Source organism: Artibeus jamaicensis, unplaced genomic scaffold, assembly GCF_021234435.1.
Source record: "Artibeus jamaicensis isolate MK-2021 breed Jamaican fruit bat unplaced genomic scaffold, CSHL_Jam_final contig_1998, whole genome shotgun sequence".
Lineage (NCBI taxonomy): Eukaryota > Metazoa > Chordata > Mammalia > Chiroptera > Phyllostomidae > Artibeus > Artibeus jamaicensis.
The window spans coordinates 4,836,914-4,860,613 of record NW_026521407.1 but is presented as its reverse complement, the minus strand read 5'-3'; the positions used below and the strand labels follow the sequence as shown (position 1 = coordinate 4,860,613).

Sequence of the window (23,700 nt, the reverse complement as noted above, 5' to 3'; positions counted from 1 at the left end):
CACGTTGGAAAGGCCTGGCCCCAGACCAGAGTCAGCTCCTCTTTGTTAATGTTAAAACCTTTTGCCTCCTTCCCTATCACAAAGGTGACGTTTTCATAGTTTCTTTTGTTTGGGGTTTTCTTGAAGTAAGCAGAAACAAAGTTTTTTTTTTTTATTAGGATTCTGAAAGGAAGAGGGTAAAATGTGCAAGCATAATAAAAAGAGTCTTACCTTTCAAAATTTAAAAAAAATCAACAACAACAATGAATCCTGTCTTCTGCCAACAAATGTTTCTGCTTTATGCCAGCCACTGTGTTGGGCACAAATGTTAAAACAGGATCTCTGCCTTCAGGAAGCACACAGTTAGTCCGTGGGGCAGGGGGGACAGAACATGAAAACAAAACAACTTTATTATTCATGGATGCCTTACAGGGCACAGTGGTGGTGGGTGGGAAGGAGGGATCCCATCTTTGATGGGGGATGTGGGCAAGGGACAGGCAGGTGCAGGGCCACCAGAGGTGCCAGAGAGCTAAACCACAGACTGGCTTGAGCACAAGTTTGAGTGTATTTTCTATCCACCTTCCATCTGAGAAGTACAAGGTGTGTGCGTTGACACATTTTCTATGTCAAGAGGGAAGAACTTGCTCTGTTGTGGAGCATCTCACTGAATTTCTATGAAAGTTTTCATAACACATCAGATCATTCTAGAAAGTAGTTTTCAGTAAAAAAAAAAAAGAAAGAAAGAAAGAAATAAGGCTCTTTTCACCCTGAGTAATGAATGCACTCAGCTCCTTAGCAGCCCCACCCTCTGCACCTGAGTTAGTGTGGAAGTCCCTTCACAGCATTTCTCAGTGTCTGAAGCTACAGCACTACTCACAGCCATATTTTCAAGGCAGTTTGGAGGCGAGTGGGAGTCGATTTAGAAGGCACTGGTTCTATCAGGATCTTCCCCGTGATAGAATTAATCAGCTAAGACATCAAGAATGTGTATCCAAAAGACCTAGACTAGAATCAAGACTCAGGCGAGACAATTCAGTGACAAATGGCCCAAAGTCAGAACCAGGTGCCAGGTGCCCTAATTCTAGCCTGGTGCCCTGATTCTAGCCTGTCCTTAGCTTAGCAGACTTAGAGGGATATCCGCTATCTCTCTGGGGCTTCGGTTTTTTAAAACCTGTTAATAAATATGTGTAAAATGAATGAATGAATGAATGAATGAATGAATGGATAAAGGTAAGATAAAGATTGTAATACCTGCACCACTTACTTCATAAGAGTTTAAGCAAGGTAATTACCTTTTGAAAAGATAAAGTGTTTCAAGACACTTGCATTCTGATTTTTCAGTCAGTGGTGATAAATATCTCTTTAAGGGCTTCAGAGTCTGAGAACACACAGATTCTTTTATCATTCAAATTTGTCCTTGACCAGGAGAAAGGAAATTATAACTTGAAGAGCAGGTGTTACATTGCACTTCTGATAGATAATTAGCTGGCTAGGATCCCCCAAAATGGAGCCCCCTATGGACAAGAATAAAAAAAATTGGACGTGGAAAACAGTGAACAGTCTTCAACAGCACCAAAATAATGACAGTCCTAGTCCCTTATACTAATCTACTGGACATGTATAAAATATCTTACATTCTCTCATTTGATTATATACACAGGAAAGGCACTATTTGCTAAAGTAATGGTGTTGGCTCCTGATTTCAGGACAGCATTATGTAGTGAACCAAACATACTCTTTGAAACGAAAGAGGCCTGACTTGTATCAGCTGCATGCCCTTGGACAAAGTATTTTATTATTTTTTAAGATTTTATTTTTTTTAGAGGGAGGGGAAGGAACGGAGAAAGAGAGGGAGAGAAACATCAGTGTGTGGTTGCCCCTCATGTGCCCCCAACTGGGGACCTGGCCTGCAACCCAGGCATGTGCCCTGACTGGGAATTGAACCAGGGACCCTTTGGTTGGCAGCCCCCTGCTCCACCAACTCAATCCACTGAGCCACACCTGCCAGGACTAGACAAAGTATTTTAAAAGCCCAAGTCACAATTTCCAGTCAGTGGTGAAATGGATCTAGCCTTTCACACCCAAAATCATAGGTGGTGTAAGAAGTAAATGAAGTTTTTCATATACATAGCACGTGCCCAAGGGCAAACCCTCAGAAATGTTTGCATTCCTGTCCTCATCCCCAGCATACTTTGTAGAGTAGGGTTCACATCAGGTGCCATGAAAATACTAAAAGAGGACACTCACATTTTCCGGAAACTCAACTTGCCAAAAAGAAAGCTTTACCAAGGTCTTCTAACCTCATCCTGCTTCCTATGTGTCTTCCTTGATGGCTTTTCCTGAAGGCTCGGACCTCGTAGAGCGCTAACCTGAATCCTTTGAGACTTTCGAAGGTGTGTGTGTATGTGCAGTCTGACCTCGGTAGTGTACATGTTCCATTTCTTCTGACGTTATAAATGTTCGCCCAGGGTTTCACCTCCCAGCTCTTCTCCCCAGCCTCACACCCCCCTTCCCTCCTTCGTTACCCCTTTACTCTCTGCCAGGTGTTTTAATCCTTGGGCAAAATCCTCCAGTGAGAAAAACTAAATATATACGATGAGAATTAATACATAAGACAAGCTGCTTCTCTTTCATACTCCAGTATGTTCACCTCTGGGGAGGAGTTCCTGCACCCTGTCAATCCTCACCCCGCCAGCTGTCTCACTTCTTTGTGCCAGGACAGTTTTATAACATGTGGCACAAGTAATATACTATTATTTTTTACTTGTCCATTTTCCTCTTCCACTGGGAGATCCTTGGCCCTAATGTCCACAGACACTGCACAAATGCTACGCTGCAAGGGAATGAATGAACGGAACTCCTGTGTTTTTCTCTGCCGATGCATGTTTCACTGCCTAGTGGGAATGGCTGTGGGCAGGGTACTATGAGGAGCACCCTGCAGACCAGTGTGGAGAAGACCTGAGTCACCCATGTGCTGTGCGCCCTGTCCTTGTGCCACCTCATCTCTGACCTTCAGCCTCCTGTCTATGTCTGTGTCCACCCTGTGAGCTCTGACTACAAAGAAGGAACCCAACTCCTTCACAGTGTCAGCTTTGCCAGCGTGCTGGGTCCTGGTACCCAGCTCGTTTTTATACAAAGTATCTCACTGGATTTACGAAGGGATTATAGGATCTTGGGAAGAAAGAAACATTTTTTTTCTTTAGCGTATGTTTACCTTGGCCAGAGAGAACAGACAGGTGAGAGAAGGAGAGCTGACCTGCAGACTATAGAAGGATGCCTTTGGCAATGTCAACAAAGCCTGCAGTGGACCTATTGATGTTTGCTTCTATGGTTCCTTCTAAATCAATAAGTGAAAAATGTGTGTTGAAAACCTGCATGAGAGGTGCGTTGATGGTGGCTGGGAATCTGTGCCTCTTACATCTTGTTGCATCAGCGGCCCAACTTGATGATGATCCTTTGGACGGTGTAATTTCACTCTATGAAATTTTTTCTTTTCTACTCCTGCTTATCTTTTTCCTCCTCCTCCTTGGGTTTGATCACCATCGTCATCAACACTGTCATGGCTTTGTTTGTGCTCTTCCTTCCATCCCTGTCCTATGTGACTAATTCTTACCCAGCTTCCTGGCTCCAATGTCCCCTCTTGCCTTCCTCAAAACTCCTCTCCGTGCTCCAGTAGCGTTCTGTCTATTACACCCTCATGGTACTTAACACTAGCACTGCCCATTCAGGTGGTTAAGTGGCTGATTCTTCACCTAACTCAAAGGCAGGTGTTCTATGTTAGATATATATTTTATATAAAATATATAAAGCACTTAGAGTACTGCCTGCAGGCAGTAAAACTCAATAACTATTAGGAGTTATTGTTGTCGGTAACCCCCCTCCTACTGTTATATTCCCCGGCACCTAGGAGGTACTAAGTGAATGCTTATTTTATTGAATTGGAAAATAACGACAACAAAACCGCCCTCCATGGAAACCTAATTACATCTTGCCTTATGCTAGCTTGACTTCAGTGCCAGTGCTGGACTCGTGGTGTGGCAGAGGAGGAAAGCCAGAGAGCGGATTGGGAAGAGCAGGCCACAGCTAGCTAGGATATTTAAATACATTGTCAGCGGATCTCAGCTCCATTTCCAAGGGGCCATGAGGCACATCTTGACTCACAAAATAGACGAGTCAAGGGGAAGTGTCCTGCATGCTCAACTGTACATATAATCCCAGGCACAGCCTCCACCTTGCCACCATCTCTTCCAGGGTCCTTCATATCTCCAGTACATGTTACTCTGGGTGATTGACTATTTCCTCTTCCAGTTGAAGGCGCTTACACCCCCCACAAGCTGGAGCTGACATTATCTCAGGAATAAACATCTTGTGAGGAACTAGCGTCCAGCTGCATGATGTTTATTTACAACTCTCTTGAGAAACTGAGGCACAGAACCAAATTGCTTTTGCCAGTCTTTTGAGAACTCCAACTTGACCTATAAAAGGACGGAGTAGCCGGAGAGTGGGTCCCACTGCCAGATCACAGTCTCACACTGTGCCCAGCCAATTTGGCTCCTGGACACCACTCTATGGCAGAGGAGAGGATGGGAGACTAGTCTTGCTAGTAGATTTCTGCTCGTAAATTTCCCCAATAAAGTCTGCTTTTGCATAACACTGAGATGGCCGCCATTACCTTCCATCCCCATCAAGGACTCTCCTTAATTTCCTCCGTCACGACAGGAGATACGTATCATCAGCCCCTTTAGCAGTTGAGGGATCTGGAACTCAGTCAATTTAGGTAACTTGCTCAAGGATGGGCAGTGAGTGGAGAAGCAAGGATTCGAGGCCAGGTTTGTCTGACACCAAAGCCTTCGTGCCTTGGCTACCCGCCTTGTGTGCAGCTACCCCTCCCCATGAGGAGGAAGATGATATATTGCTAGAGGAGAAGATCCTGCTCACAGCTTCTTGCCAGCCCAAATCCATAGGTTCTGCTAGTCTCTCTGAGCCTGCACTTAGAAAGGAAGTGAAACATCAGCGGCCCAACTTGATGATGATGCTTTGGACAGCAAGTCATATTCTTCTCTTCTAAATAATTGCCATTGTACAGATGAGGCTTTTCCGAAGCATGAACAGGGCGTCTAAGGGAGGAGGCAGCTCCGTGAAGAGTATCTATTCTCTCCCTGTTTTTCCATGAAAACCTGGAAAGTGCTCTGTGCAATTTCACTCTATGAAATTGGAGGCTAGGCTAATCTCTAAATCATTCTCATGCATCATATACTGCATTTCCAAGGGAAAGAACATGCATTAAAAAGATTTGTTCAATCTTAAACCTGCCTCTGAGCATCCAAGATCAATGTAGAGGCTGATTAAGCTGTGCTCTATAGATTTCTGCAGTCAAGTTCATCAAGGCGCCCATTTCTCTTCCTCTAATGATGCTGAACCCCAAGCTCTTCTCTGAAGTACTTTAATTTTCACTTGGTCACTGCGGGAAGACAGCGACTTAATGAACTGCAAATAGGAAAAGAAAGTTACATAAATCATCTTTGTGGCCTTTTCTGTGGTCTTACTGTACCTGTTCTCTCAGCATTACAGTGCCTCCAGTGGCTTCTCTACGCCCAGCAGTGGAAATTAAATTATAAACCCCATTTTTGGCAATTACGTAGCACACCAATAGAAACATAGAATAATTAGGATAAATAGCAGAGATGAATTAATGTTAACATGGCACAATATTATTTTATCTTATGTTACAATAACTTTCTCCCAGCTGATTCTTGTTGGATTTTTTATTATTTTTTTTCCTTGTGAGAGTTTATTTTTTTTCTTGTTAGAATTTTTTTTAGAAAACAGTTGTGTATGTGTGTGTGTCTGTGTATAATGTATTTTATCAGGCAGATTTTTACAAAGATGACTTCCAGGAAGGGAATGACTAACTGTTCAGCACTCTTTTAAACTCCCTTGCAGACAGACCTGCCTTTGAAAATGATAAGATAATGAGTTGGAGGTTTCAACATAGCTCTGTGTCTTAAAGGTGGCACCGAAAATTGAAGTGAAGTATTAATTAAAGATTAATCAAAAGTGCTGGACCTCTAGTAAATCCAGTGCTTTTTGCTTCAATCTGAATGGCCCAATTTGAAAGTGTATTTCAATTTAACTAGAATTTTAATCAGCCAGCTGGAAGTTGGGAGAACAAAAGAGAGGGGAAGAAAAAGAAATAATCCTGAGGGTAAATGCTTAAAAACGCATCAAAGCCTTTTGAAAAATAAGCTCTTAATCTGTGTCATGTCGGAGGGAAAGAAGGCTGGTGGGAGGGGGACAGGATGCATTGGTTTCTCCCGGCCTCTAAAGTGGTGGCGTTAATGAGATGCACCAGTCAGAATGGGCAACCAGGAGAACAAGCCACTCCTGCTAATGCCCAAGGGGGAAGCTGGAGACCCAAAGGCATTTATGAGCATCTCCCAGTAGAGACTCAAAGGGAAGGACAGAGGAATCAGACCCGCTGGACTCCAGATGGCCCAAGTTCAGCAGCTCTCCCTCCTGGAAGGGTAGATTTGACCCACCCCAGAACCTCCCAGGAGGCTGCTGTTGCTGTGCCATTATCTCTCACAGAATCTGGAATCTCAGGACTGAAAGAGAAGGCAGCATGTGTAATAGGAGTCATGACCACAATATAGGGAAGGTATGGGGCAGCCGTAGTGACAAATGTCCACTAGATTGGGACAGTCCCATACCATAATGTCTAAAGCCAATGTCAGGCAAATATTCTGTTTCTTGGCTTTCTGCTCTCTGTTGGGTGTTGGCTGCATGCTGGCCTCCTCGCCAAAGCAGAGTGTCAGCTTTCTATGCCCCCCGAAATACCTGGAGTCCAACCCTGCAAGCTCAGGGCTTTGCAAAAGCCATATAATGGGATGAAGTCCTGGGGTTTTCCAGAGCTGCAGCTTATTGACATCAGCTGGTCATAAACCTTTTGTGAATAAGGAGAACAGGAGAGACAAAGCATAGACGAATAGGATTATAAGGCTGGAGTGGATCTCAGAAATGGTTACTTCGAAAACACAACATTCTTTCTAAATCAGGTGCAGCTTAAAGAGAAGGAAAGGAGAAAGACAAAAACATCCCCATTCTACTATGCGTTACTGTCATGCACTCTTGAGTTAAGGGACTGCTCTGAGACCCTAGCCTGCTCCTCACCCTCAGTCACCTCTGTGCCCTCTCTTGGTTTCCTTATGTCTACATCAACCCTTTCTCCTTTTGGACCATGGTCATTCCTAAACCTCATAATGAGAGTCTCAGTCACCTTCTGTTCCAGGAACAAACACAGGCGTGGAAATCAAGCTAGCTTGGACTCTGGTTCTCTCTGAGCCAGGCCTTAAACAAGACACTTGCCTTCCAAAACCAGTTTCCTGGCTTATAAAATCAATGGTAATTGCAATGACTTCCCTGGGCCGCTGTGAGAGTTGAAATGCTAACCTGCTGATGAAAGCATCTAGCACAATGCCGGGCATGTAGCAGGCACCTGAACGGATGTCAGTTCCCTTCTCTGTCCATGCCCTTTGTGGATTTTCTGGGATTCCATTGGTTTGTCATTGCAAGTATCTCTCTGGTGGCTCCTTTTCCTAAGTATTATCATGAAGCATTTACACGGAGCTCCTTGCTGCTGTCTTTATTTGCATGGAGCTGACTTTGCAAGACGTCACCAGAAGTATGCTTCGAATCCCCCCCCTGAATACCACCTGAGCCCCTCACTGCTCTTTGCAGCCCAGCCCCTGACAGTTAGCTGCACGCAGACAGTACCGGAATTTCTTAGGAGCAAGAACTGAGGCTTCAGCAGTGGTGCACATAATGAATATTTACAGTCACTGAAGCTGTAAACTTGGTAAGGAATTCAAACGCTCTAAAAATTAAAGAGCCAACCGCAGGGAGACTGCAATGGGCTGTTCAGAGGATTCGGAACACGTCCGTGGGGGGCAGTCTTTGAAGAACACGAATCTCTCCTGCCTACAGTCTCCAGGGCTGTAAAACCACTTGGACCCTCGAGCAGGGCTCTGTGTGTCAGGAAAATCAGGAAGAACCAAGAGGAGCTGGAGAGCAATTCTTGAAAGGGCCACGTGGTAGGATTCTGGTAGCCCTCCCGGGTCCTGTACCGTCAGGACTTTCTAATGTAGTGGCTGCTGCCGTCTCCTACAGGGCCCTCTGGCTGATAGTTGGCAAAGGGCTTGTACTGTGCTCTGAATCTGCAATTTTGCTCATTAAAAATAATCACTGGATCCCTGGCCCAGTGGAACAGAGCTGATAGGAGGGGGAGACAAAACAGCAGCCACTCAACTCCTACTCTGAGTGAGGCACTGGACTGGGCATCTATACACACATTCTCATGTTTAATTCACGAAGAAGTGAAGGCCTGGATCCATGAGGGTCCCAGTAGGAAATGATAACACACTTGAGGGTAACTTGGGGAGGGTTTGGTAGAGGGACTATGCCTGTAGGCATGGGGGGTGCGGTGTAGAGAAATCATAGTGCAAGTACAGTGCCCAGCACTGGCTGTCACTGTCCTTAGACCTGAAGGGACAGATGAAGGACAGCACCGGGTACAGAGGGCTGCCTTTAGGGGAACAGTGGCCTCAGCTGAGGAACACAGCCCACCCAGCGGGACCCTAGGGGTGAGGTAGGGGGTAATGGAATAAATTCCCCGGCCCCATGCCTCTTCCTTGCCCCAGCCTCTTGCCAGGGCCCCTCACTGGCTGAACCCAATCAGAAGCCAGGCCAGGCAAGCCGAGGATGAGCATAAGCCTCGAAGAGCAGAGACGGGTGGAAAAGGATGGAGGCAGGATCCAGGGTAAAGCAGAGCATCCAACACACACAGGGGTCCGAAGGGTATGAGAACAGGGAGTGAGCTCGAGGAGATGCACCCCCAAAAATGTGCTCACCTCTTGGCCTCCTCATTGCATGAGACCTTAGGAAGCCTTTCTGGATCTTCTTTCATATGCTGTCACAGCAACCCTATGAGTAATCGTCCATATTTACACATGAAGCTGCCCTCCCCAAATTCGAGCTCCCACAAGCTGGCTGGGACTTGAAGGTGGAATTTTCTGAAACTAACCTGGTGCTAAATCCGCCACGTGAATGACACTCCTTGGCTGAGGGTATCCCGGAAGGGTCATCTCCGCCACAGGACATTCTCGTCATTCACCTGCTGCTGCTCCCTTCAGTAGTGAGTGCCTGTCACGTCCTCTGCATCCATACAGCACTTTACACTGCTTTCCGTCCACCAGACGGAATGGTCGTGAAAAACCACAGCAGCCGTGGGCTCCTGGGACCGAGAGGCCCCTGCTCCCGGGCAGGTCCCATTTCCTCTGCTCCCTCTGCAGGGTGTACTGCGTGCTGTTGTGCACAGTGCGAAGACGAAATCCACCCAGTCAGTTACGAGGGGCCACACGTGTTGGGGTAATAGGACAGTAAAGTACCTTCAGAGGTGGAGAAATAAATGCTGCCGGGCCTTCCGGGAAGGGCAGAGGGCTCATAGCACATCCGTGAAGGCATCGTGGGAAGGCAGCCTTTCCTCTGAGGGGCCCACGGGCAAGACACGCCTTCCGGATGTAATGCTTATGGAATTAAGAACAAAAATAAAGATGTGCAAAGGTAAAATACATGAAGTCTAATGAAAACTAGCGTGTAACAGGTTTGGTATATGAAAGCTGGGATTCTGGGGTCAGACTGTCTGGGTTCAGATTCTGTCTCTGACACTTGCTAAAGAACAGTGTGACCCTGGGCAAGTGACTTAGCTTCTCTGTGCCTCAGTTTCCTCACCTGCTACAGATCAGACCAGTACTATAAGGACTTACCTCCTAGGGTTGTTATGAGGATTATGTAAGTTATAAATGTAAAGAGCCTAGCATAGAGTACATTCTAGATTAATAATTATAATGCTATTACAGGGATGTTCCCAGAACTAAAAAAATAATAATTTAATTCTTAAAAAGTTTGAGAAGTCTCAGACCCTGATTAAACGCCACCTTCTGACACAATCTTTGGTAATACATCTGCAGCATTTTTCACGCATCCTCTACTTCTGCTCTTTTCTTCCATACGTGGACACACAGTCAGCAGACAAGTGCAGCCGACCCCTGACTGCAGCCCAGCAAGCACCACTTGTGGCATGGCTAATGATTTCCATGTTTGATTCAATTAGATTAGATTAGGTGCCTTGACTCGGCTTGTTCATGTATCTGTTTTCCACTGATGGTCACAAAATAATAAGGGAAATGGCACAAAACGGCCCAATAATGGAGCAACACGGCAGTTGGGACAGGGGTTCTGACACGCTGCTGTGGCGGAGCGACGCCAACGCCCGCTTCCCGGTGGCCACAGTCACGGAGGTGAGGAAGTCAGAACAGGTGGAGTCGGTCGGCAGCACAGCAGTGCGTGAGGATGTCGCACGGTGGTTTCTGACCAACCTCCCGCGGCTCGTAGAAATCTGTAAGACACATGAAAGGGAAAACGGTTCAAGAGACAAATACCCCAAGGTCTGGGAGCATGTGAACAAAGGCCTGGAAGGAGGACGTACCTGAAGAATAAGATTTTCAACACATCACTGTGAACACAGCAGAGAGCAGGAGCCAGGAGAGTATCAGCATTTTTTTAAATAAACATGGACCAGTGCTGGGCTAAACCCCACTGGAGCCTGAGGTGAAAGGCAAAAGCAGTATTACTGACCCTTTCTTGATTTTTAATTTTGAAGTTTTGTTTATCATGGGTTTTTGGCATTCGAAGTCTTTATTTTTTTTTAAATAGTGCATTAAAATGTTATTTATTTTTGATTACTGAATTGTTGATGTCCTCCTAAAATTTTGCCGAGATGGGTGTTCGCCTCCCCCTTGTCCGAGCCCTGCTAGAGTGTAGGTGGTGTGAAGTGATACTTTAAAAAATGTGTCTTTGGTCCTGACTGGTGTGGCTCAGGGGATTGAACACTGGCTTGAGAATCAAAGGGTTGCTGGTTTGATTCCCAGTCAGGGCACATGCCTAGGTTTCTTGCCAGGTCTCTAGCTCGGTTGGGGGGGGGGGGGTGAGAGGCAACCACACATTAATATTTCTCTCCCTCTCTTTCTCCTTACCTTCCCCACTGTCTAAAAATAAAATAGATAAAATAAAAATCTTTAAAAAATTAAAATGAAATTTAAAAAATAAATAAAAAAGGTGTGTTTGAAGTCACTTGGCCTGGGACCAAATCCTGGCTCAGGTTGACCCTCAGCCTCATCCTGAGTGTAATATTCTCTTGGGTAATTTACTTTCCCTTTAAATGTTTGGTTTCTTCCTCAGTAAAAGGCTAATAAATCCTAACTCATGAATTTGTTTACCCACCAACAAATATTTATTGAGCACCTACTATGTGCTGGAGGTATAGGAGATACAGCAGTTTTGAAAACAAAAGTTTCTGCTCTTCTGACATTTCATGTTACTTTGGGAGAGTAGTGTCCAATCCAAATAAATAATTCATAGGTAGCATGTAGCACTCCCCACAACCATGCTACCTATGAATTATTTCTTTTTCTCACAAGAAAAATAAAGCAGGTGAGGGGTAACAGGGTGATGGCGGTAAGAGTGGGGAGGTAAGAAATGGAACTCATTTAGAGAGAGGTTATTAAGGAGAATAAAGGAGATTGTTATCTCCGAAGTGTAGCACAGTGCCTAACGCACCTTAATGTCTTCATGGATAATTGTTGTTTATCTCAGGTAGAAAAAGATACATTTGGAAAGGCAATGGCCTTGGCTATACTCTAGTTTGAAGCTGAGACCCCAGGATTCTGGGCAATTCTACCATTGCATGCATGGACGTAGCATTCACATGTCAACAGTGGTCTTTATCGTCAGGCTCAGCTCCAGGAGCATGGAGCTGTCTGGCCCTGGGGCCCCAAAGATGCAATTATGGACAAAAGCTTCACCTTCCTCTACCTCCATGATGAGCATGCTTGGGCTTCACCCTGTTCCTTACAGAGAGAACAGAGGGGAAAAGACCGGATGTGCTGCAGAACAGACGAGTAAACAAGAAAACAGCCCCTCAGTCACTGGTATACCAAAGTGAACGTGATTCCTTTCTGCACAGCATCCAGCTGTGGGCTGAAAACATCAGCAAAGCTGTCACCCTTGACTGGAGCGGGAGGGTCCACCCCACGGTCCGGACAGCATTCCGCCGGCTTCCCGCGGGTCGGCTGATCCGGCCTGGCCCTCGTGGCCCTTTGCCAACACTCTGGATGTGATCGTTCCTGGCATCTCACCAACTCATTTCACGGTGTTTGGGTTCCAGCAGAGCAGCATGAAAAGAAAGAAATGAAAGTGTCCTTTCCTTCATCTGGACTTGTTAACGCCTGTTCCAATACCAAGGAAAACAGAAGTAAAGAAAACTAAGTGTGGCCCAGGTTGGAAAGACCAAGGCTCAGGAAAAGGTTTTTAAAATTCCTCAGTTTATAAAACATCTAGTGAATTACTAGGAAACAAAAGAAGACAGGGCAGGGGAGAGGGAGGCAATGGGAGTCAGCTGAATTTCCTCCTCAGACCTTTGGGGAAGGATTCTAGACTGCTTTCCACCTAGAACTGCTTAAAGTTTCCCGATCACATCATGGTCTTTCATTCTGTTCAGCCTTTGCACGTAATTTTCGGGCCCTCCTGTTGAATGCATTCTCCCCCCTCCCTGCCCCATTTCTAGCTAGCCAATACCTTTCAATTTTTCACAACTCAGGCCAGGTCACCCCTTCCCCAAAAGGTACTCACGAGCCCTCCTTGTCTCTGCCAAGTCCTGTGAGATACCCCTTCTCTGTGTCTTTGGTGTACCAGCCTTTACACTCTATATATTTATGTTTATTGAGCACCTACTATGTGCTGGAGCACTGTTCTATGTGTTAGCAAGACATCAGTGAATCAACAAACCACCACAGAGCTTCCCTTCTATGGGGGCATCACAGTGAACAGCTAAATAACTGAATATATGTGCAGCGGCATTAAGTCCTTTGAAGACAAATTAAGCAAAAAGGTAATAATAATGGGATTGAGTGGATGCCCCCTTGCACAGGGCCATCAAGAATGGCAATTTTAATATGAGCTATGACCTGAGGCCCGAAGAGAGTCAAGGACCAAGCTGTGTGAATATCTGCAAAAAGGATATTTTAGGCCAGAATTACAGGCAAAGTATCTGTAAAATCTCTCAGGTGGGCATGTGCTTGGAGGAGTCAGAGCAAAGCAAGGAGGCAGATGTGCGGGCAGAGCTCGGGAGAGGGGGTGGCAGAAAGTCACCAGGGCCAGGAGGCACCGGGCCATGTAGCCTGTTGTCAGGGCTTCCGGTTTTATTCTGAGTGAGATAAGCCACTTCGGGATTCTGGATGAAAGAGTGACATGTTCTGACTTTCCTTTACACAAGTTCTAGCGGGAGTCGGGGGCGATGAGAAGTGGTCAGATTCATGATACATTCTGAGAGTAGAGCTGATATGAGTTGCTGGTTGACTGACTGTGGGAGGTTAAAAATGGAGGAGTCAAGGACGGTGCTCAGGTTTTGTCGATATTCATGAGACATGGAACTTCCCTCTTCCCACCTGCTTCATGGCACATGACCTCCTTCACGGCGGTTGAGGATGCACCTGTCAGTCTCCTTCTAGACTCTGGGCTCCCCGAATGGCAGGACCTCTGTCCTGGATGGCTCCGCCAGTTAGGACAGCACCAAGCACCCAAATATCCAACTTTTGGCATCTAGTGCCCGTGTACATTAGGTATATAATATACATTTGAAGGAGGGAAGAATTTTAGAATGCATTCGTCAGCCATAACCCCTCTCCTGAGCAGTCTGACCTGGGAAAGATAGCCTCAAAGTTTCTGTGGATTTTGCTGTCAGATGACCACAACTCAATTATCCCACCAAAAAAGCAAGGCTTCTGTCACCAGCCTGTGGTCAGTCAGAATAATAACCGATGTAAAAGTTGACAGTGTACTATCTGATATAATCCTCACATCAGCTCCGTGAGGTGGTCTGGCTGAGAAGCAGCTCCTATCCACATTTTATAAATGACAAAGTTGAAACTCGGGAATCTTGAGCCAGTTGCCAAAGGTCACAGCTAATAAGGGACAGAGGGGGACTCAGACTTATGTCTTCTGACTCTAAACTTCAGGCTTTTCTCTCCTACCAAGGTGGCTTGGGGTTAAGTAGTCTTCAGAGATAGGTGGAAATTTTCAAATATGGTTTAGGCTAATGGAAATGAGTTTAAATTGCTGTATCAGAGATTTTATCTATTGAGAGAGATGAGAGAGAACTTGCCTAACAAATAGGACCTTCTGATATTTAGGGAGAATGTGATAGCTTCAAACTATGAATTCAACATTGTGCAAGGAACTTGGGTCAGGGGAAGGAGTCCCCAGACGTATGAAACAAGATCAAGAACTTTATATTCTTGACAAATATTTGTGACAAGCATTTGCTGAACGCCTACTGCACGCCAGTGAGGAAGGAGGCCCATTACACACACACCCTGGTGTCGATGCTGACTGAGAACATTCTAGGGGCTCACAACTGAAGGCAGTGCTTCATGGCTGTTTCAGGTCCAGGAGTCAGACTTTGTAGGTTCAAATCCTGGCTCTCCCAGTTACTAACGTAAGACTTGGAAAAAGCCACTTAACCTCTTTGAACCTCATCTAAAAAACCAGGAATGATGGCAGTGACCACTTTATAGAGTTTTTATAATGATTAAATGAGAAGAGGCATATGAGAACTCACAGAGTAAATTGTCAAACAAGGACAGAGAGGGGAAGGAGGGAGGGAAATAGAGGAATTACTTCCAGTAGTGAGTGGGATTTGAGCTGAGTTCTAGAGGCTGGACCCAGATGTAAGACAGGGAAGCTGAGGGGACTCCACTGGACAGACCTCTCAATGTAAAAGAAACGAAAGTACTATTAGGGCACCCAGAGGCCTGGCCCCGCCCCAGTCTGCAGGCCCCAGGTCCACTGGGGAGGAAGCCCTCCTTACCGTGCTTCCTCCTGGAGGGGCTTTGGGGTCTGAGAAATCAGCTGGCAAGTTTCTGTATTTTTTGGTCGCAAATCTGCCAAGTAACTTCAGAGGGTGACGACATTTCTGTTCCATTAGTTCATTAGCAGTTTCTTAATGAGGCTGATTAGCCTCAAACATCTCCCACCTCCACAGGGCTCTGCTGAGAGGTCAGATGTGTATAAAGCAGCGAGCCTGTGACCTCTGCCCATGGCTACAAGATCTGCTTCCTGGGCCTCCATCTGATCAAGGCTTAATTCTTAGACACTTCACAGTTGGTAAGAATTCACAGTGGCCCTGGATCCAAAGCCACCAACTGCTGGAGACCAGCTCTGTGGTCAGAAGACGGCTGCCACCTTGGGCTTCCCACGTGCAAATTAAATCAAAGACCCAGGTCAACTTGGCTGGAAAGAAAATCCCGGCAGGAGATTTACCTTAGGAAGTTTAAGTTGTTTATGGATGATTTCCTCAGGACTCACACCCGCTGACACCCGAACATGAAATGAATACATAGTTAAACTCTCCATTAGCAGTATCGAGTGAAAGGCCTAAAGCTGCAGTGGTTTTCTAGAATGCAATCATTCTCAATCATAAAACTGGGCAGATAGCCATGGACACTAATGCCCTGTTTTGGGGCCTCCTTTCTATGGACCTCAGGATGACACACCACCACTTTTTTCCTGCCCCACAAGAGGATGACATGAGGAGGTACCTGATGTAGGGTCCTTACCTGAGGCTGCGAGAACAATGGCTGTAATGGAGTTAGCACTGATCAGGTCTTACTGTGGGCCGGGGACTTTATTGTATGTGCTTTACCTACATCATCTCATTTCACCTCTCAATACCCTATGTGACAGGCACTATATCCCCGTTTCGCAAGCAAGAACACGAAGTCTCTGCAGGGAGGGATAAGGAAGGAGCCCAAGGTTCGTAGTCCGTCAGTGGCAGAGGCCCCATTCAAATCTTGACCTCCTTCAAGCCAAAGCTGAGGGGTGCAGCATTGTACCCCTTCCCCCCAATGAAAGGGACACATTGATTGAGACTTCTGTGCTTAAATAAGCATCATCGAGAAATGGGTGCTCTGAGCAGGTCCCTGCTTCAAGAGGCAAGAAAGTAATGGGGAGAAGAGGGGTCCCTAGGAATCAAAGACCAGAGCTACGACCTCAGCTCCCACAGCCGGGTGGCTCCAAGCAAATCACTCTGCCTCCTGGGACCCATGTTTCCTCAACTGCTAACAGAAGGGTTGGTTTGGAAAGACCTCTTCAACTTCCTTCTAGCTCTGCCATGATATCATTCTGCAACGTGCCAAAGAAATGGAATCAACTAAGACGTATTTTAAAGAAAAGGACAAGCCAGATGCTCATTTTGGCAGCTGTCAGTTTTACGAGTCTTGTAAAAAAAAAACACACACACTTTTTTTTCAGCGCTGAGACTAAAAAAAAATCTACCCAGTTCATTTGCTTTCTTCTTTAAATGGAAGCTAAATTACCCAGTGAGGTAGGATCAAGATTATAATTCTGTTTCGGCAGCTGAATGAACTGAGGTTCAGAGATGTTAAGTGACTTACTTGGAATCACACAGCCATTCAATAGCCGATGACAGACAAGAGTTCACCTGGTATCATTCAAAAGACCATCTGGACTGGATTACGGAAGAGGCCTCGTACTCAGTAACCACATGCACTGCACAGAGGTTCTCTGATGATAATGTGAGTGGAATATGAAGTGATGGCAGTGAAAACGATGACAGAAAGTAGTGTTGGGCAGTGTACGCCGTGCTGGACATGCAACCAGTTTGATTAAACTCTCAGCCCAGGTGGTGAACACACAATGCAATAAATGTACAGATGACACTCTGGTTTCTCTTCAGATCATATAAATCTTTCGCCTTTTTATACACATGATGTGTTATAGAATTGTCCACATGAAACCAATATAATTGTATTAACCAATGTCACCTCAATAAATTCAATAAAAATTTTTTTAGAAAATCCCATCCTTGCCACTTACTAATTACACTCTCCCGGGCAAATCTTGTGACTCCCCCACTCCCAACACCTGCTTCTTGGTAATAGCGTTTTGAGGAACAGCACGGGATGATAGAAAGCAATCGCCCACTGTATGATGGCTCCCTTCCCACACTCCCTTAGCCTCTCCTGACTCCATCGCCTCATCTGTACATTGGCTGGGATCATATCTTCTCTGCTACATTCAGTTTAGGGAGCAGGTTATACCACTGAAAGGGTGTAGAACGAACTGCCCTTGGCCTTCTGCCCCATGCCCCTCTCCCAGCGGTGAGGATGTCTGGCCACCTCTCAAAGGGAACAACCGCCAGTGTGCTTCCGTTTGTCGAACCAGTGCCAGCAAATGCCAAAGGAGCTGCCGGTGATTCTGGCTTGGAATCCATGCCGTGTGTGTCCCAGTGCCCTGACCCCTACCTCCCAACTGCATCTGAAGAGGGTAGCATCTTCTCAGGCTTCTTATCCTAAAAAAGACCTGCAACTTTTCCCTCCCCGCCACCACCTAAGTGGGAAAAGCATGGCCCAGGGCAGGGGTTGGCAAACTTTTCCTTAAAGAGCTAGGTACTAGCTACTTTAGGTTTGTAAGCCCTGGGTCTCAAATACTCACCTCTGCCAAGAAAGTGACCACAGACAATGCATAAACAGGGGGGGGGCCTGTGCTCCCTGAAAACACTGCTTACAAACAAGATGGATCATTGTTGGCTGACCTCTGGCTCAGGGAAGCAGTCTCCGTCGGTGGTGCACAATGAACCCTCCATCTCTGTCAATTTCCATCCACTTTCTCTCCCCCCTTCACTCCTCCCAGCCTTCCTGTGAGTGGATACAGTTCTTTCCAAGAAGTTTGGAAGCCAGATTTAGAACTGCGGAAAGGCTTCAAAGGGTTCATCACCATGAGTCAGACTAAGCTAACAACTGTAACAAACACCTCCAAATCTGGGCAGTTCAGCATAAGAAAGGCTAATTCCTTGCTCATACTGTGGCCCAATAGAGTTGGCAGGGCCCACACCCCCGTCACTGCCCTGCCCCTGGGAGGGAGGATTCTGACCTGTCCATGAACCCCTGGGGCAGTCTGGTGCAGCCCAAAGGCCCCTCTCTGAAAAATGTTCAAAATAAATAAAATACAATGCACAGGATTAAAATAGAAACTAATTTTGAAATAGTTATCAAAATGCTAATATAAAAATTATAATATAATAATGTGTGTGCTGCTTTATTAGTTTATTATTAAATCTAAGTTCTAGCAGCCACTCTGAAAACTACTATAATTACAAAGTAGTGATGAGCAAAATGGTATTTTGAGGTATTGATGTAACAACTGCAGTGTGAGACGAAAATATCTCTGAGTTCCATTGGAAAATGAGTCGCAGGTCTCATCTGCACGGGTTTGGTGCTCGCTTTCATACTTGAGAAAATAAAAAACAACAACTTTTAATTAGAGGTTAGTGAAGATGCAGAGGGTATATTTTCCCTCCCAAGTTCCAGCAGCCACAGGCCTCTCAGGCATCCAAGGACCCACGTCTTAGAATCCTGGATCCATTATCAAGGTCGGGCCTCAGAATCTGCCACTGGTGTCTCTGCCTTCAGGTGATGGGACGAAGCAGAGAACGGACAGAGGGCCTCACGGAACACTGGGGCCAGGCTCAGAAGGTAGTCACATCACTTTACCTACAGTCTAGCACCAGGTACTAAGTCACAGGCCTTACCCATCCCTTACCTAATGGTGTTTGATGTCTGGTGTACTGTCTCTGGAATGTTCAGAACAACTGAGAAAGGAGAACCAACAAGCCCCCAGAAGTTGCAGTTATACAGGGGTAGGCAGAAGTAGGTTCACAGTTGTTCATCTGGGAAGTAATGCAATTATTACTAAATAAATGATACAAGAATAAACTCTGTTATTTGCATATTCACAACTGTTAGCCTGTTTTTGCCCACCCCTGTATGACATGATTTTTTAAAAAATTGGGCCCTGGCTGGTGTAGCTCAGTGGATTGAGGACAGGCTTGTGAAGCAAAGGGTCGCTGGTTCAATTCCCAGTCAGGGCACATACCTGGGTTGCGGGCCAGGTCCCCATTAGGGGACACGTGAGAGGCAACCACACATTGATGTTTCTTTCCCACTCTTTCTCCTTCCCTTCCCCTCTCTCTAAAAAAAAATAAAATAAAATATTTGAAAAATTATTTTAAAAAAATAAAATAAAATTGGAAGACTGGGGCAAAGAAGCCTCAGTACACCTTCTCCCAAAAGTCCAACCCCTGTATGTACTTTTTGCTGAGTGTTTAAGGAGGAGCACACTCCCGGACATGTGGAAGCCTGGGCTAGTCACACCGTGATGTGAAGTTAGCTCGGTCCCAGTATTTCATGGGCAGTAATGATATTCACTTGCCAAAGCAGATAGACCAGTGAAAGTAGTCAAACATACTATGAATAGAAGGCTGTAATATGTTTCTGCGAATGACCACATCAACTGCAGATTGACTCGGAGACAGAGGATCAGCTCCGCCAGTCACGCATCCTTGATTAAATTGCTCGTCCAGCCTGTGCTAAAGGTCATGTCCACAACACACCAGCTCCACAGAAACCTACTGTCACGAAATACTAACAGGTATTTAAAGAGGGAGGTTATCTTCCATATGAATTCTAGCCAATAGAATAAACAAATAGCAAATAGTTTAAACAAAATTAAGCAGACGTACTCACTACAGGACTTGTCAGAGCCTTTAATGTGCCATGCACATTTTTTAAAAATGTAATCTTTACTGTATGTTTTTCCATTACCATTTAGCCGGGCAGTCGTAACTTCAAAACGGGGGAGGTAGCATGCCAAATTTCCCACTCAACGCCTTTTGTCATGGAGTGAGTATTGCCAGGGGCCAATATGCTCCCAGAATGCACTTCACGAAATGCTGCTGGAGCCTCCAGAGGCCTCAGCACCTTCACCCTTCATCCTGGGGCAACACTGTCACAGGCCTTACAGAATGACCGGGAGAAGAAATGGGGACATGCCGGAGAGAGTGCTTTGTAAAACTCTGAAGAGTTATAAAAGTTTAAGAGGCCATTATTAATGCATACTTATTAATAATTTACTAATGATAAAACCTTGCCTGCCTCACTTGGATGTCAAGCTGATGAATGTAATCATTGAAATAACGGAGGTCCCCAGAGGTTCAGGTCTGGGCCAAGGTTGAGCAGCTGGAAATGGAGTCACAGCACGGATTAATTCAGATGGCAAATACAGAGGCCCTCTGAGCTCAGGAAGGCACTCTCTGTGATGCCGGGCATCACTGTTGTCAGGATGGTTGTGATTTGGTCTGTCAGAGGAAGTCAGTGTCATAAGCCACCCAAGAGTTTGGAAGTAATGGGGAGAGCGTGCTAGACTGGGTTGGAACTAGGCTTGTACTCTTCGGCCATCTACTCGACCTTTTTGAAGCTTTGTTCCCCCATCTGCTAAGTGGGGGGGTTATGTAACACCTGCCTTCCAGACGGGCGGGAGAAGTGGAATACTCCATGGGGTATTGGGATTGGTGCAGCGGGACTCTAGTGTGGGCAGGGAGGGCATTCACTGAGAGGAGAAAGGTTCTACTCACACTCTGCTGTCGCTCGCAGCTTTATGGAGGGTCCTCTGAGGCTCCAATTCTTTGCAGGACAGGCATATGCAGGGGCAACAGGAAGAAGGGACACGATCCCAGACCCCCAGCTGAAACATGCCAGTGAGCAAGCACACAGTGTAACATTGACCTGAGGGTGGCCTTCGAGCTCGCGTTGCCAGGGTTCTGAGAAGGGCCCGGTCATCTATGAGGGCTCCATGCTGGAAGGGGAACCTGGGCAGACCACCTCCCACTTCTCACCTAAGTGCAGGCCCGCGCCCTCACGCAGCTCCAGATCTCCGGCCTGACCTGGGCAGCCTGGGTGAGCCGTGTGGGTACAGGGCAGGCCAGTGCCTGTTGGCAGTCAAGACTGTGGTGCTGACGTCTCCACATCCCGATATAATGGCACAGTTGTGTCTCAACACTGATGTGGTGCTTCAGGCTTTTGAAGTGTTTTACAACCATCGGTTACCTGGTCATTATGGTACCAGATCGTGCATTGCAGGGAGCCTCTTGCGTCATAGCATGGGGCTCTTTGCTTCCTCTCCTGGTGGCGTAATTTTTGTTGTACGTGACTCTCTATTTAATCATTTCTAGCTGCCCTGTGCTTTTCTATTATCAGACTTAGTTTAAAATCAGAAAAGTTTAAAAAGCAAATAAACGTTCTTCATCTTTATTTCTAAGCCATCCCTGAAATAAATTTAAGGCACACATTGTTATTCTTCGTTGAGAATGCTGAGCTACTTGGGGGCTCAGCAGGGTCCTCTCGTCCTCATGGCTCTTATCAGTGCTCTGAGGCCACCAGGACTCCTGGAACTGTTTCCTGCCTGCGTTTGCTGGTACTCACGCCAAAGGCCAGAAATCAGCCTGGGAGCAGGCAGGCCCCAGGGCGCTGTGAAGAGAATCGGGAAGGAATACCTTGTGTCTGAAACCAGGCCTCCTTAGTCACAGGAGACCCAAAACTTGGTATGTTTCCTACTCGTAAGTAGAGGGAGAATTCAGATAACCAGTTCCTTTGTCAGCCTTCTTGTCACCTAAAAGTTCTTGAATCTTGTTATCTTATACAGCCTTGCAAGGGAAATGGGTTTCTAATCAGGTAATGTGGCTAAAACATGAGACAGGCTATCCGTTCATTCAGATTTCAGGCTCAGAAGGGCCCAATCTGAGATAGCCTTTCTGTCAGTTCCCGCTGATCTCATGCCTGTTATGCCTCAGGGCACGGCCTCCAGATTTGTGAATTAGAGTAACAGTGGAGTGCTGATTTACCCACCAGCTGGAGGGAGGAGAGAAGCCTTGATCTGTTTTTTGCCCATTTCCATGGTGTAAATGCTTCTGCTCCGGCCAATGTCAAGCTAACAACAGAACATCACTATACATGGAGATGGGAAGAGACGTACAGCAACAGGTCCCTTTTTCCTATTTCCATCACCCAGATAAAATAAATGCTAATCATCTCCAGAGCAAAGATAGTAGTAAAATGTAATAATCGAATTAGGAAGGTAATGAGTTTTGAGGGTGCATTACTGTTGTTTCAGAACAATGAAATTTCATTAATTGAAAGCTTACAGAATGTAATTGTTAATAACGATGCATGTAACAACCAGCTTCCAAAATTTCATATAAATTTAACAACAGGCTCTTACAAGTGGGTTCCAGGGCTCCAGCCCATCGTTGTTTGTTGTAGCCTCTTAACAATGTCATTGCCTTCCCGCCGGACACCCGCAGAAACCTGTCTGCAGGTGAGCATGCCAAGTGTCTAGCTCCTTCCAGTGAGGGAGCATGCATGCCATGGGAGACCATGAGGCATCCCTGTAAGAGGTACTGGGAAGGATTTATAGGCTCCTGTGCTAGGCGGTTTGGAGGTGCCTTGGAGGAGGGTTCAAGGAAGCAGGGTCCTGCTCTGAACTGTGTTTTTTCAGGAAACAGGGGAAATCCTAAGACTGACTATCCTTGTAAATTTTATCTGCAAACTAGAAGAATAAAACTGGATTAGAATTGTCATTGGTAGAGCACCATCAGCCGTGGGCACTAGCCAAGAAGGGGCAGTGTTTGGTCACTTTTGCAGTTTGGACAATGTTCGTGCTTTTTGTCTGTGTTCCGACGTGATTGTGGAGTGGTCTTGTCTTTGACCCATCACAGTCACGGGGTGGCCTTGTCTGCTGTGGTCCATGGAAGTGTGTATATCCATCAGAAGAACATCAAAGCCTGGTGATCGTTCCAGCTCCCAAAGACCGTCCCACACTGCCACACTTTCTGAAGCACAGATCGGAGCATGTCACATCCCCACTGACAACTCTTCAGTGGAACTCCTCCGACCTCCCAATAAAACGGAGGCTTCCGAGCCCTGCTGGAGTCTGGTCCTTGTCTCATTTTGAGCCTCATCTTTAGGCACACCCTGTGTCCACATGCCGGCTCCTCTCACATTTCTTCTTCTCTACCACGTCTTGCCTGTGCTATCCCGTTCTCCGCAGTGTACTTTCCCTTCCCTCAGTCCTCCCACTCCTCCTCTGACTCTGGAGAGAACCTACTGGTCTTTCAAGGCCGGTCTCAACTGCCACCTCCTGCAGGAAGCCTTCTCTGATACCCTTCCCCCATTCTCATCCAAGCTGGGAAGCCTCCTTGGTGTTCCCATAAAACCAATGCACTCAACAAGTATTTAGTGCGTGTTTTCTTATCCCGGCTGTGTTCCGGGCTCTGTGTCAGCTGGGAATAAGACAAATGACGGAACCCTGTTTTCTTGGATTTTACATTCTAATGGAAGAAAATACGCAATACCTTGTTTAAAAGCTACAAAATAGGAAATATAATCCTGACAAAAGTTTTGTATAGCTTTAAGGTTGGGTTCTGTGGGAAATGACTGAATGACTCCTTCAGAGTGGGCCTTACTACAGAGGCGACCATCCAAGGCTGAAATTTGAACAAATGAATAGCCTGTTCCATGTTCCAGCTTCATTATCTCATTAGGGGCCCATTTCCCTTATTAGACTATAAGATCATGGGATCACCCCCAGCCTTTCTGAGCTGCTGGAACATTTTCCTTGTCATCTCCGTGTATCCAAATCTTACTCATTATGAGGCCCAGCGAGGTGGTCTCTTGTCCGTAGAGGCTTGGCCAGTCC

At 46.2% G+C, this 23,700-nt stretch overlaps 1 protein-coding gene across 2 annotated transcripts in view; it reads left to right on the top strand.

Moving 5' to 3' along the window:
- CA10 (carbonic anhydrase 10) overlaps nucleotides 1-23,700 on the top strand; it is a 449,583-nt gene that overhangs the window by 261,315 nt on the left and 164,568 nt on the right. The window lies entirely within an intron of this gene.